The sequence below is a fragment of the Gallus gallus genome, unplaced genomic scaffold (genome assembly GCF_016699485.2).
Source record: "Gallus gallus isolate bGalGal1 unplaced genomic scaffold, bGalGal1.mat.broiler.GRCg7b scaffold_83, whole genome shotgun sequence".
Lineage (NCBI taxonomy): Eukaryota > Metazoa > Chordata > Aves > Galliformes > Phasianidae > Gallus > Gallus gallus.
In genome coordinates this window covers 39,910-53,614 of record NW_024096035.1, presented here as the reverse complement: position 1 = coordinate 53,614, position 13,705 = coordinate 39,910, and the positions used below count along the sequence as shown (strand labels likewise).

Below are 13,705 nucleotides of genomic sequence, written 5' to 3'. Positions count from 1 at the left end.
GAGCAGTGCAAACGTGCAAGGGTGCTTTTCCTTTCAGGGGCCTTTGTGCGACCAGCAGATGTTGATGCCCTAGAAGCACGGTGCGGAGCACATCCTGGGATCAAGGTGCCACGGACTGGAAAATGCTGCTGTGGCGAAGTTCCTGTGTGAAGACAAAACTCCCAGTCCCCCAGAAAAGTGGAGGCAGAAGAGCAGTGACAAGGTATCTACATGTCTATCTGTGTATGTGCACAGCAGGCCCAGCTGCCCCTGCTTCCTCCCTCCACGGGATCTGCTCCTGCTGCTGCTGCTGCTGGAGTCTCCTCTGGCCATGGTGGCGTGGGGCGAGTTCTTGTGTCAAACAGGATCTCCCATTCGTCAACTCATTGTGACCGGGCCTGATCCCCTGGTTGACCTGTAATGAATCGCAACGTTATCCATCCCATAACCTACCCTGGCACCGAGGTTAGACACCGTAGGTCTGTAGCTACCAGGATCATCTTCTGGCCCCTTCTGAGCTTGAGACCTCATGCGGCTGTCTCTAAAGTGTCTTGCCCACCACTTCATCCTGGTGGGTGGCCTGTAGCACACTCCCACGCTAACGTCAGTCTTACTGGCCTTTGCTTTTATTCTGACCTAGAAGCTCTCAACCCTATCATGGCCATCGTTCATTTCCAGACATTCCCATTCTTTCTTAACGTAGAGGGCTGCACCACTGCCTTTCCTGCCTTGCCTCTCTCTTTTGAAAAGTCGCTAGCCATCCATCACAGCACTCCAGCTGTGTGAGTCATTCCACCACGTTTCTGTGATTTTTCTCCTGTTTTTGGATTCCAAGAAAAGCCAGGTAGGATTATTTTTATTGTTATTCTTTTTTTAATGGCAGGCATTGTGTTCAACTTAAAAAAGGAACGCATGAAGAATAGCTTTGTTTGCATTCTGGTAAGTGCTGAGGCTTTGGCTGATGACAGCTTTCAGCTGCAGCTGAACTAGGCTGGATTTGTCTCCTGCTCTCCATAGGTGAGTGTTTCTCTTCCAGATCTTTGAATCAGCTTTCTACACGGCTTAAGTGATGGAACAGGAAAGACTCCAATATGGTAACAACGTGATTTCTAGTGTTTTGGTACGTATATTCAAGTCAGTATGGGTCCATTTCAGACAGCATCGTCTCACATCTGTTTGTTGTCTCATATCAAAGGCATTTTTACTAATTTGGCTACATACATACTCCACCCATAGTTTGCGTCTTGTCTTCTTAGGGTGAGGTTTGCCTGCTGAACAGCAAGACAAAAGAAGCTTAAATTACAGAAGCAGAGAAGCAGAGACAGTCTAGAGGCTCAATACAGTACGGATCAGTTAGAGTATTACTTTGAAGTTGTTGTGTTCTGGGTCTTAGGTGGGATGAGAGACGGGTGTGAATGTTACAGCCAAGTGTTTTTCCCTTGTTCATTGTTCACCTGCTGCCATGCAAGCCAGCTCTTCTTTTCCCTGCCTCTGCTTTTCTTGTTGCATGCATATGCATCGCAAAATCTCTGAACAGATTTATTTTCACGTTTTAACAGTGTATAGCTAGAAGTGGGGCTTATCTCAGCCTTTTGTCTCATCATCTGATGGCGATTGGTTGTGTATGGGGGGAGTTTGCACGAATTATTAGCATCTCACCAAAAGCAAGGAACAGAAAAAGAAAGAAAAAAACACCAAACCGCCCTAAAAGCTGCATAAATGACTATAGCTGAGCCAGCAGGAATATTACCTGCAGTTTGCAGAGTCCTCATTTTGCTCAGCACTGACTGGATGGGGTTAACAGTGACCGCTAATGAAGGAGCTCTGCTACCTGTCTGAGCAGTGCTCCAGTCTTTGTTGCTGCGTTAGGAATGCACTGCTTCTCCTGCCACATTTCTTCACGCCCTCGGTTGTTATCTGAGCAGTGTTAGCCCCCACGAGCTATGCAGTCAGTGCCTGCTTGCTCCAGGTGCTCCATAAGCACAGCAGAAGGATGCCAGGGGGCTTGCAGGCAGTGTGTGCATGCTGTTGCTCTCTCAAAGAAGCCCCTGTTTTAGCTAGCTGCAGAAGAAACCATTTTTTCCTTGGTCAGATCCTTGCAAACGCAGTGCAAGTGTACAGAACGGTACAGTGTCTAGCTGTCTTTTGGCAGTATGTGCAATGAGGTTATCTATTTTTCAGGCAGAGGAGTGCCTCCCGACAGTTGAGACTGAGCATTGTTTTCTCTCCTTCTTCATATCTTGCAGGAAAGATTGTTTCACGTGTAATGAAAAGCTAGTGTCCAGATGATCACTGCGGCCAGATGGCAATTTTGATGCCCTCGTCACTAAGACTTGTCCAAGCCCTGATGTATGTGAAGCTCATCAGGAGGGAATGCTCGCAAGAATCAGCTAACACAATAGCAGCAAGCTTTCAGTGACAGCGTTCAGGAAGGGTGACGATTCAGGCTGGGAGCAGGTATGTCATCACCTGACTTGACCACATGTAACTTGATGCTAGAAGTACACCACGTCCTCCCTCCCTGCATGGCAAGAGATTGCTCTCTTCTCCTGCAAAGGCAGCCAAAGTAACTTCTGTGTGCTGACTAGAGAGAGAAAACTTGGTGTCACTCCTCGCAAGTCCTGTGGCAGCCAGATACTGTGTTAGCCACTCACAGGTAGCATGTCTTTGGTATCAGGGTGTAAGAGAATGAACTCTGTAGGAGCGCTGCTGTCATAGGCCACCAAGGGCCGGGATGCCTGGCTGAAATTTGATGTTGCAGATACCTTGGTGTCACTGGAATCCATGGAGTTGACACAGTCCTCTGATGGCTGGATTTCGGCTTTCTAAGGGTATTCCTTTCTGTTTCTCATCTTTTCGGGTGATATTGCTTTGCTTTCCTTGGCTTTTTAGTAATTCCTATTTTGGTTATTGTTTCTGGAATGGCTTTGCTTTGCTCCTTGGTTTTTTCTTTTGTATCTTTGCCTTGCATTGCTTGTGAATTTTCATTTATTCCTTCTCTTCAGTGCAAAGCATTGGTGAGTGCTTTTCTCTTTGTACTGTGTTTGGTTTCTTTGCTTTGACACGATATACACGAGTAAAGCAAATGAATGGAATACAGTATGGTGACCTTGTTTTGTTTGCTTTGTTTTCCTTGCTTGGTTGTTTTTCCCCTATTGCTTTTCAGTAGTGCGCTTTTGCTTTGCTTTCCATTGTCTTTGTGTCTGTTTTGTTGGCTCTTTGTCTTAGCTGTTCCTTTTCTTTGCATTAGCTTCTTCCTCCCAGAGGAGAGCATTCCTTGCCTTTTCAGAGGATGGTTCTTGGCTTTGCTTGGAGTTTCTCCCTTGCTCTTCATTCTTGGTTGCCTTACCTGGCTTTGCCTTCCTTGTCCCCTTGCCCCGGCCTTGCTCTTCCTTTGCCTTCACTCACCTGATGTGCTCTCTCCTTGATTGTTCTGTTCTGTCTGTTCCTTTCTGGCTTCTTGAACTGCAGCCTCCTCTCTGGGCTTTCCTGCCGTGCTTGATGCATTTGCAGCTCCTTGGAGTTTCCCAGGTGGGTCCACGCCTCCTGGGCCTCCTTGCCTCTTCCCTTGTGGTGCTCTTGTGGCTTTTTCTCCAGCTGGCTGGATCCATGCGGGCCTATTGCCCCATTTTCTCGGCATTGGTGTATGTAGATTGTTCTGTGTCATCTTCCCAGGCATAGATGCTGAGTTTTTGCCTCTCCCAGACTCTGTTGTCATCTTTGCTTTTCCGTGAGAGTGTATTCTGTTCTGTTAGCGTTGGTTGCTTGTTTTTGAATTTGGTGTTTGTTGTTGTTTCATGTATTGTTATTGGCTTTCTTTGATGTGCGTGGGGTTTTTCTTTGTTCTTTTTTTCAGTTTGGTGCTTTTTTTTTTTTTTTGCTGTTCACTTCTTTGCACTGTATTTTTTTCCCAGTAGCGTTTCTTTTCCTTTCTCTTGTACTAGAAATTGTAGCTCCTAACACTAATCCAAATGTATAAACCACAAGTCTGAACCACACAGGTGTATGGGAACTGTATAATCACAGCCTGACCCTCTGTTTGACCACCTGAGGCGAGTGCTGAGTCAGCTGCAGGGGCACAGGTGATGGCAGTTTCACCTGAGTGACCGGAAGGGGTGGACCCTGGCTGCAGCCCTGCTAGACCCCATGTAAGGGCTGACTCCCAAGGAGGAAGGCTCTCTCTCTGGAGGTCACCCTTAGTGGAGCTGTTCTGCGCGCCCAGGGTACGGGTAAGCTTTGTATTTCATTCCTCCTTTGGAAAGGCAATTCTCTCTCTGCTCCTTTACCTATTTGCCTTACAATCTGTTTGCCATACACACAGGTAATGTTTAACCCCACTAATGGGTAGCCCTTAAGCCTTTTCTGTAAATGCAACAGGGATAGGGTTAGCCCTCATCAAGTAAGGGCCACCCTCAGTCCTAAAACCAAAGGGTAGCCCTTAACCATAACCGAAGTGCGAATCCTTCGCTCTAATCCAATGTGGTAACCGTTGACCTGTCACTGAAGGGAAGCCCTTCATCCTAACCTACTATGGTAACTCTTCATCTAAACGCTAGCCTCTAACAGTAACCTTTAAGCCAATCCCTAGGGTTTTCCTTAAGCCTTTGCCCTGACTGAACTTGGTAGCATTTCACGTGAAGCCTTATCTAATGCAGTAACCCGACCATCTGATGCCAAAGGGTAACGGTCCGCAGTTAGTAGTAAGACTAAATAGTAGCACTTAACCGTAATCCAGCAGGGGATGAGCCGAGCTTGTCTTCTGCCAGGGCTGCTCTCAGCCCCAGGGCACGGCGAGCGGCTGCGGGCAGTGCATCTCCCAGCTGAGGTGCCTGTCAACATCTGCCCGCTGTCCTTGTGGAGGGCCCGTCATCGTCATGGAAACTGATTGTAACAGCACAAAGGTTCCAGGAGCGTGGGTGATGTCAGCTGTGACATCCTCTGGGGGCCTGGAGCCGCCTTTTTTGGCCTTGCAGCCCATCAAGCCAAAGCCTGCTGTCCTGCACGTGGTCCCACCGGGCAGAAACTCTTGGGACGTAGGAAGGTTCAGGGGAGGGGACAGATGCCTGAGGGCATTCTTTGATTCCATCCCGAGAGTTGTCTTTGTCTTTGTTCTTTCCATGTCGTGTGGTTTTTCTTTGCTTTCCTCTTGCTATTTAACATCTTTTCTTTCTTTTATGCTTCTTTCTCTGCTTTGCATTGCACTGCTTTGGTTGGTTGTTGGTTTTTTTTTCCCTTCCTTTCAGGCCAAGCCCCAGGGGCTGCTAGGGCAATGTCCTCACTTGGAGGGGGAGGCTGGGTTTCCCATCTGAGGGCTTCATGCACAAATAGCAAGGAAAACTCAGACACAGAGCAATGCTAAGCAAAAGCACGCCTTTTCTGAGACACTGTCTCAAGCTCCTGAGCTCTTTTTTCCTACGAGGTAACTCCCCTGCTTTTTTCCATCTCTTATTACAACAAGAGAGATTTCCATCGCTCTTACAACAGCTCGCCAAATAATGTTCTTACCCACAGAAGCTTTCCCTTTTCCCTTTTCTCAGTGAGAGTCGCTTGAATCCCGGGCTGATTCCCTAAAACCAAGTGTAATTTTTCTCCTTCCCAGAAACCAGTCACCAACAGAAGTTGTCCTGTAGCCCACATCCACCCAAAATCCCTCAAATACACTATTCTTACAGCCAAACCAGACCATTTTCTGTTCAACTGCAGTGCACTTACGGACCGTATTTCTAGTCTTGTTCCTGCTGAGGTAGTGGTAAAGAAACCCCAGGCTGCCTGACAGCAATACATTGCTCAGAGTAAAGCTGCTGGAGCACACAAAATGCTGTCAGGCGTCCGAGCTGAGCAACAGACTTCATTCCTGAATTGCACAGCTACCAGTAGAAGTGACCTCCACGCTGTTTGGCCTGTCCAAGGAGTTCACGCAGCTCTGAGTACCCCCATTTCTACACAGAGTGGTATCCCCGTCGGCTATCAGCTGCTACTGTAAGCCTTTCTGCTGCTTGAAGCCAGAGGGGCCAGACCCAGCTGGCCCTTAGGGACCTCCTTTGACCCAGGCCTCCGACGGAAGTGTACCACTGGTTAACCAGAATGGCAACTGTAGACCAAGGCTATCACAGGCACAGTTTTCCCTTACCCAGGGAGCGGAAGGGACTCAGTCCAGTAAATGAAGATGGAACTGCTTACCCCTTTGTGAGGAGGAGGGCTCACACCCTACTCAACAAGAGCAGAATTTGAAGCAGTGATCCTTCCCTTGGGGCAGCCAGCCCTGAAATGAGGTGAGGGAGGGGTGGAACCAGGCTGCACCCCTTTGTCATCCAGGTGAATTGCTTCCCTCTTTTTGCTCCTGAGCAGAACAAGATTTGAGGAGGCGGAAAGCCTGTGAAGTCCAAAAAGACTGCTTTCCTACTTCCTTCCCGTTTGTGTTAGCTGGCTGTCACGGAGTGATCTAGATCAGTGTATGCCTGTGGCGGGGCAGTGGGCCTGTTTTCCTGTGTTTGGCTTCCTTGCTTTGCCATGATGCTGTCTTGAGTTCATGTGCTGGACTCTTGTATTTCGTGTCTTTGTTTTGCTTTGCTCTGTTTTCCTTGTTGTTTGCCGTTCTTTTGTCAGTCTTGCTTTATTGCTGCTCCTGTGTTGCAATACCTTGGTTTTGTTCCGATGTGGTGATTGATACTTTTCCCTTTCCCATTCTTGGAACTCTTTTCTCCCTCCTTCAGGGTGTTCCTCTTTGTTTCTCGGCTTTTCAGGTGATTTTGCTTTGCCTTCCTTGGCTTTTTGGAACTTGGAAAAGGTACCGAGGTGCATGGATATGGAGAAGAAAAGCTCTCCTGCTGTGGCTGAGAGGTGATGCAAAGGAGGCCTCCCGAGCAAGCACCACAAAGGCAGCTTGCTTCTCCAGAGGCTGCAGCATAAGCTCGTGTTCCTTGCGGAGGACTCCGTTGTGCATCTGCAGGAGCTGCTTTGGCGTGGAGGATTTTGTGGAGTTGCTGCCAGTCGTTGCTCGGATGAAGTGAGGCTTTTGTCCTTGTATCTGTGCAGGAAAGCAGTGCGGAGGGAACGTGTGTGGTGAGATGCTGAGGAGAGATTGCCTTCCTTGCCCCAGCAGGCTGCTTGTGTCCTGGTGATGCACGGTGACGAGAAGGCTGCTGTTCTGTGAGTAAGCCTGCCACGTGGGAGTAATGGTTGTGGCCTTCTGGGCAAGTCTCTGAGGAGAGGTCTTTGGGCAGGCTGGTTGTTTTGCTGGGCAAGTGCCATTTCAGTTGTTTGTTGCCGTGCTTGGTTGGTGCTTGTTTGAGAAATAGTCGTTCTCTAGGCGAGCAGTGCTCTGGCAGCAGGGGAGTGAGAAATGTCATGTCCACCCAGTCTTCTCCACGAGCCTTACGCTGCCTTTCCCCAGTGTGTGTAAATGGCTGTAGAAATGGCAGGGGAGAAATGGGGAAGAGGGGAGGTGCGGTTTCTGTGCATGCTGTGTCCACGGAGCAGGTGTGAGCTACTAAGAGCTGGGAGCCCTGCAGAGCGTCCTGGTTTGTTTTGCTTCCTTGTTGGGGCTGTTGGGATGCTTTTGTGGGTGCTTTGTGCGTTTGAAGTCCCTGTGAACTCTGCTGAGACCAGTGGTGTCCTAGGGAGAGCCCCGCTGCCCCCTTTTTGTTCGGGCTGTTTTCTTCCCTCTGGAGGTTAAAAGGGCCTTCAGAAACCCATCAGTACAACTTGGTGCTGCTCCAGCCTGTCAAGTGGAGATGATGAAGTGTGACCGCCACTGGGGCAGGGAGGAGAGCAGCTAAGAAATGGTGTTGCCGTAGACTGTGTGGAGCTTGTTCTTGTGAAACGGTCCCTTGTGCTGCCAGAATCTCTCTGACTTTCAGTCATGGCCTCTTCCTCCTGGCTTTCAAGATGTTCAGAGGCATTGCTAAGAAAGAAAGAGCAGAGCTCTTCCTAGGCCATGGCAGAGTTCACCTTTCCAGGTGTATGCCAGAGCATGAAGCATGGTCAACAAGGACGGGGTAGCAGCAGCTGGAAACAGGGGAAGCTTCCACAGAGCCCCGCTGGAGTCCCAGGGTGATGAGCTGAAGCTGATCTTGGCAGCATGAAAGGTGGTTTTCCGGGCTGTGTGCCGTATAGGGCTCAGGGCTGTCACTGGGGTTGCTTTCACAGGACACCCCCCAGCCCAGCTCAGGACCCACGGTGAGTCTGTGGGTGACAAATGTGTCACTGAGAGACAGCATCAGGGTGGGAATGCGTGGACCACAGCGCCCAGGGCAGAGTCAAGCAATGCTGGGGTGGGGGGGGTCAGCCCCAAGGAGAAAGTCTCCGCCACGGAGAAATGGATTGCTTAGCTCCCCACTTAAGCTCCCATTGCCTCCCAGTATTGTCTAGAGTCTTCTTGTGCAAACTCAGTGCCCCCCAGTGCCCTGCAGTGGGCTTCCCAGTGCCTCCAGTACTGCCCAGTGCCCCCAGCTCAACACACCCACTGCTCACTGCGTGACCATCTCCTTCCCCAGGAACAGCACAAGGCAACAGAGGCGTTGACAGCAGCGATGGAGATGGAGATGTTCAGAGTGGAGGAGCTGTTGGCTCGCTGCAGCCACCCCAGCATCCCCGGAGGTGGGCACGGGGGGGGCTTTGGTGCTGCACAAACGACTGCAGGCAGAGGTGTAGGAAAGCGAACGCCATACGTTTAATAATTTAACGTACAAAACAGCAAATAAATGATTATATTCCCAACCATTTCCCACCCTAACAATTGTTTCTGATCCCACCCCCTAAAATTCCCACCCTCTAATCAATTTCCCACCCCCCAGCTCCCACCCCGCAATCAATTGCTCACCACCCACCCTCCTCCCCGCTTCCCCCCCGCTCCCTCCCACCAATAGTTCCCTCCCTCTGCAGAAAACCTCCCAGCCCCCCAAATTCCCACCCCAACAGTTCCTTCCTCCAAATTCCAACAACTTGGGAGTGTAACGTGATCAGAGTACAATTTCTCCCCCAGAATTGCCACCCCACAGAATTCCCTCCCCCTCCCCCCATCTTCAGTGCCAGCAGTTACGGTGTCCAATAATTTTTGATGCCAACCATCTCCCACGGCAGCCATTTCTCACCCCAGCAGTTTCCCAACCCCCAAATTCCCACCCCAACAATATCACAGTACAGCCATTTCATTTCTAACCTCAGAAAGATCCCAGTGCCTTAAGAATTCCAACACCAAATTCCCACCCCCCACCCCGGATTCCCACCCCAACAATATCTCAGTACAGCCATTTCCAACCTCAGGAAGATCCCAACACCCCATGAATTCCCACCCCAAGAGTTCCCACCCCAAATTCCCTCCCCCACCCCGGATTCCCACCCCAACAATATCACAGTACAGCCATTTCATTTCCAGCCCAAAAAGATCCCAGCACCCCAAGAATTCCCACCCCAAGTTCTCACCCAAAGAGTTCCCACCCCAAATTCCCACCCCCCACCCATTCCCCACCCCGCAACCATCCCCTCCCCACCCTCTTCCCACCCCCAGCCTTCTTTTCCCAGCCCAAAGCTTTGACAGTCCAACCCGTTGGCGGTCCATCAGCTTCAGAGTCCCGCATTGCCCCAGCCCAAGATGCCGTTTGTGGACAGCCCAGTTTTGGAGGGGTAGGGCTGGGGCCGGTGCTGGTGCCCCAGAACACTGCCGCTGCTCTCTGGGCATGGTGGGGGCCAGCGAGGAGCCCAGGGCTCCAGGGAGCCGTCTTGGTCGGCTATGGCCACGTCTCCTGCTCCAGCAAGTGGGCCGGTTTCTTGGTGCGCTCCCGCTCGAGCCGCTGTTGGGCTGTGATGGGCACCCCATCAGGGCACAGTCCTCCTGCTGCCCGCCCACCGTGCTGACACAGCCAGCTTGGCCTAGCGCCGGTGTTTGTGGCCTGGGCCATCGTGGCAGCGCGGCAGCTTCCTCTTTGTGGCTGGGCCGCTGCCAGTGTGCTGCTCGTGCCCGGTGCTCTTGCTGTTAGTGGTGGTGCAGGCGGGCGCTGGGCACTTGGCTGGCTCGGTGCTGTCCTCGTGGTGCATGTCTGCCAGCCGGCAGGAGATGCATCCGGGTGGCAGTGCCAGGCGGGTGAGAACCACCCGGGGCTGCCTCCGCCGCGCCTCTTCCATCAGACGTGCAGTGTGGGGCAGCAGAGGTGCGGGGGCAGCCAGGGGGGTCGGCAGTGCCAGGCGGGTGAGAACCACCCGGGGCTGCCTCCGCTGCACCTCTTGGATCAGACGTGCAGTGCGGGGCAGCAGAGGTGCGGGGGCAGCCAGGGGGTCGGCAGTGCCAGGCGGGTGAGAACCACCCGGGGCTGCCTCCGCCGCGCCTCTTCCATCAGATGTGCAGTGCGGGGCGACGGAGGCGCAGGGGCAGCCAGGGGCGTCGGCACGGGCAGCTCAGGGGATGCTGGCTGCCAGCAGAGCGAGTTGCTGAGGAGCCCTGATTCAGGATGTGTCTCGTTGCTCAGCTCCCTGCTGGCCCCGGAGGAGTCCGAGTGCTCTGTGCCGGAAGAAGAGGAGTCGAGGCTGCTGGAGACATCAGGGCTCAGTGGCTCCGTGGCAGTGATGCGCTGCATCAGCTCTTGCGTTTGGCAGCTGTTTGCAGTGGCTTTGGTCCCCTCTCTTGTGACACCGGGCAGGTCCTGCTTGTGCTGGGGGACCTCCAGAGCCGCTTCTGAAAAAGCAAGAACATCCCCCCGAAGGATGATGGCAGCCTTCCCACAGCCACTCGGTGCAGGCAGCCACCTCTGGGGGTCACCTCTGCGGAGCACAGTCTCACCGTCAATCCAGGTGAGCAAACGGTCCATTTCCACATCATCGTTGTCAAGTCTGTGGGTGCTGGGTGTCTCTTCTGGAAAAGGCAGAAAATGCCCAGCGGGGCAATGGCAATGCCGGCTTTCCCACGCCCACTCCGTGCAGACACCCCCCCAGCAGCTCTGCTGCCCCTCCGAGAGAGACTCACCGTTGTTGATCCACGTGAGCAGGTCATCGATGTCTGCGTCGTCGTACAGGATGCCTGTCTTGGATGTCACTTCTGGAAAAGGCAGAAAATGCCCAGTGGGGCAATGCCAGCTTTCTTTCCCACACCCAGTGTGGGTGGGTGGGTGGGTGGTGGGTGCCAGCAACCCCCCGCCAGCTCTGCTGCCCCCAAACTCACCGTCGTTGAGCCATGCCAGGAGATGCTGGATGTCCGCCACGTCCTCCGGGATGTCTGCGCTCGCTGTGGCTGCTGGAAAAGCAAGGACATCCCCAGTGGGGCAATGCCAGCTTTCCCACAGCCACCCGGTGCGGACAGCCTGCCGCACGCCCCGCAGCCCCCAAACTCACCCCCTGAGTCCAGCGCTGCGGTGCTGCAGCCGAGCGGAGCCGTGGCGGGATGGGGGCACCCGTCGGTGGGCGCTGGGTGCCCCTGGTCCTCCGTGAGCACCACGGCGTCCTGAAAGGGCTCCATCGGCGACTCCCAGGTGGCGGGCAGGGTGCAGGGCACGGGGAGCACCTGCTCCTGCAGTGGTGGTACCTGCAAAAGAACTGGCGGGGGGCCGGGGCGGCCGGGGGCCTGCGGCAGGCAGGTGCCTGCGGGCTGCGGGGGCTCCCCGTGGAACACGGCCCCAGGCCACAGCCCCATCGGCTGCTGGGGGCGGCAGCGTCCCTGCCAGCAGGGGATGTCCCCAGCAGTGAGCGGGGGCAGTGGGGGAGCCATAGCTGGGTGCAGCCCCCCAGGTAGCAGCTGCAGCACCGGTAAGTGCAGCCCCCCAGTTGGGGGCAGGCCCCCAGGTGGCAGTGGAGCCCCAGTTGGGGGCAGCCCCCCAGGGGGGAGCCGCGCTGCCTGTCCCCAGACACCTGGTACCCCAGGCCAGACAGAGGCCTGAGGCGCCAGGTAGGTGGCAGTGGGGACAGGGAGGGCTTGGGGTGGTACCGGCATCGGTCCGCGGATGGTGGGCTGCATCCAGGCGGGGTCCGGTGGCGGCACAGTCGCTTCAGAGAAAATGGCGTCGGGCGTCAGAGGCACCGTCAGCGCTCCTCGAGGGATTCTCTCTGTGGGGAAAGGCCAAAGTAGGCTCTGGGGTGGGCTCTGGGGTGAGCTCTGGGGCGCTGGGGTGCGATCTGGGGCACAGGGCTGAGATCGGGCTTACAGGGCTGGGATCTGGGGCGCTGGAGTGAGATCTGGGACGCTGGGGTGGGATCTGGGACACTGGGGTGAGCTCTGGGTTACAGGGGTGATATCGGGGTTACAGGGGTGGGATCTGGGGCACAGGGGTGGGATCTGGAGCGCTGGGGCCAGCTGAAGCATGGGAGCAGGGGAAGCCTGCTGCCTTACCTGCCATGACAGCTGGAGAGTGGCAGTTAGGGGAGCCCCTCCCCCCAGGGGGGTTGCGTGACCGTTGGGGTCAGCCCCTTTCCCCCAGGCTTGAGATGGTTGCAGTTTTGTCGCCACAAAGACCTTAAAGACCCTCAAGTCTAAGCACAACCTAACCATACCAGCCTAACTCTAACGAGCCCCTGCTCAATCATGTCCCCGAGCACCACCTGGTTTTCAACACATTCAGGGATGGTGACTGAACCAGCTCCCTGGGTGGAATAGGGAGCCAGCCCATCAGGTCTCCCCTCAGCCTCCTTTTCCCACACTAAACAGCCCCAGTTCCTTCAGTCACTCCTCAGAGGGCATATTGGCCAAGGCCTTCCCCAGCCTTGTTGCCCTTCTTTCAACCTGCTTCAGCACCTCAACGGCCCTTCTGTGCTGAGGTGCCCAAAACTGAACACTGGACTCGAGGTGAGGCCTCGCCAGTGCCGAGTCCAGGGGCAGGATGACTTCCCTAGTCCTGCTCACCACACCATTCCTGAGCCAGGAATTGTGGTTATGCCATTGGCCTTCTTGGCCACCTGGGCACACTGCTGGCTCATCTTCAGCCACCTGTCCGTCAGCACACCAAGGTCCCTTTCAGGGATCAGGCAGCTTTCCAGCCACTCCTCCCCAAGGAGGACTGGGGGGACGCCTGGGCTTGTTGTGACCAAAATGCAGGACCCGACACTCGGTCCCATTGAAACTCATCCAGTTAACCTGGCAGAGTGAAGAGAGAACAAAAACCAAGCAGGCAAAGAGCAGAGCTGTCCACAGGGGGCAGGGCTTGGGGCAGGGCCTGTGCCGGAGGGTGGTCCAGCACAGTGGTGGCCTCGGGGCCCAGGCTGGAGGGGGCCTGGCACAGTTGAGGCCTCGTGTGGGCCCAGAAGGAAGGAGGCCAGGCACAGGTAGAGCCTCGGGGACCCAGGATGGAGGAGGACCAGGTGCAGTTGGGGCTGCACTGGGGGGGCCCAGGATGGAGGAGAAGCAGGCTCAGTTGGGGCTGTGTTGGGGCCCAGGATGGAGGAGGACCAGTGCAGTTGGGGCTGCACTGGGGGGGCCCGAGCTGGAGCGGGGCCTAGCACAGTTGAGGCCTCCTCTGGGCCCAGACAGAGGGAGCCCCGGCACAGCCCAGGCTTTGGGGCCTAGGATGGAGGAGGACCAGGCACAGTTGGGGCTGCTTTGGGGCCCAGGATGGAGGGGGGCCAGGCACAGTTGGGGCTGCTTTGGGGCCCAGGATGGAGGAGGAGCAGGCACAGTTGGGCTGCTTTTGGGCCTGGGCTGGAGTGGGGCCTGGCACAGATGGGGCAGATTTGGGGCCGGGCTGGAGCAGGCACAGTTGAGGCCTTGTCTGGGCCCAGACGAAAGGGAGCCCAGGCACAGCCTGTGCCT

The 13,705-nt window shown here is 54.7% G+C and overlaps 1 long non-coding RNA gene across 2 annotated transcripts; it reads left to right on the top strand.

The window, feature by feature from the left end:
* Window positions 1–618: 618 nt before the first annotated feature.
* Window positions 619–2,904, top strand: LOC121108926. Of its 2 annotated transcripts, none has more exons than XR_005843560.2 (3): window positions 619–918; window positions 997–1,099; window positions 2,226–2,904. It is a non-coding gene; the product is annotated as an uncharacterized LOC121108926 (long non-coding RNA). The 2 variants fall into 2 exon arrangements; XR_006932616.1 differs by adding an exon at window positions 1,236–1,321 and having other exon boundaries at window positions 619–1,099.
* Window positions 2,905–13,705: the final 10,801 nt, after the last annotated feature.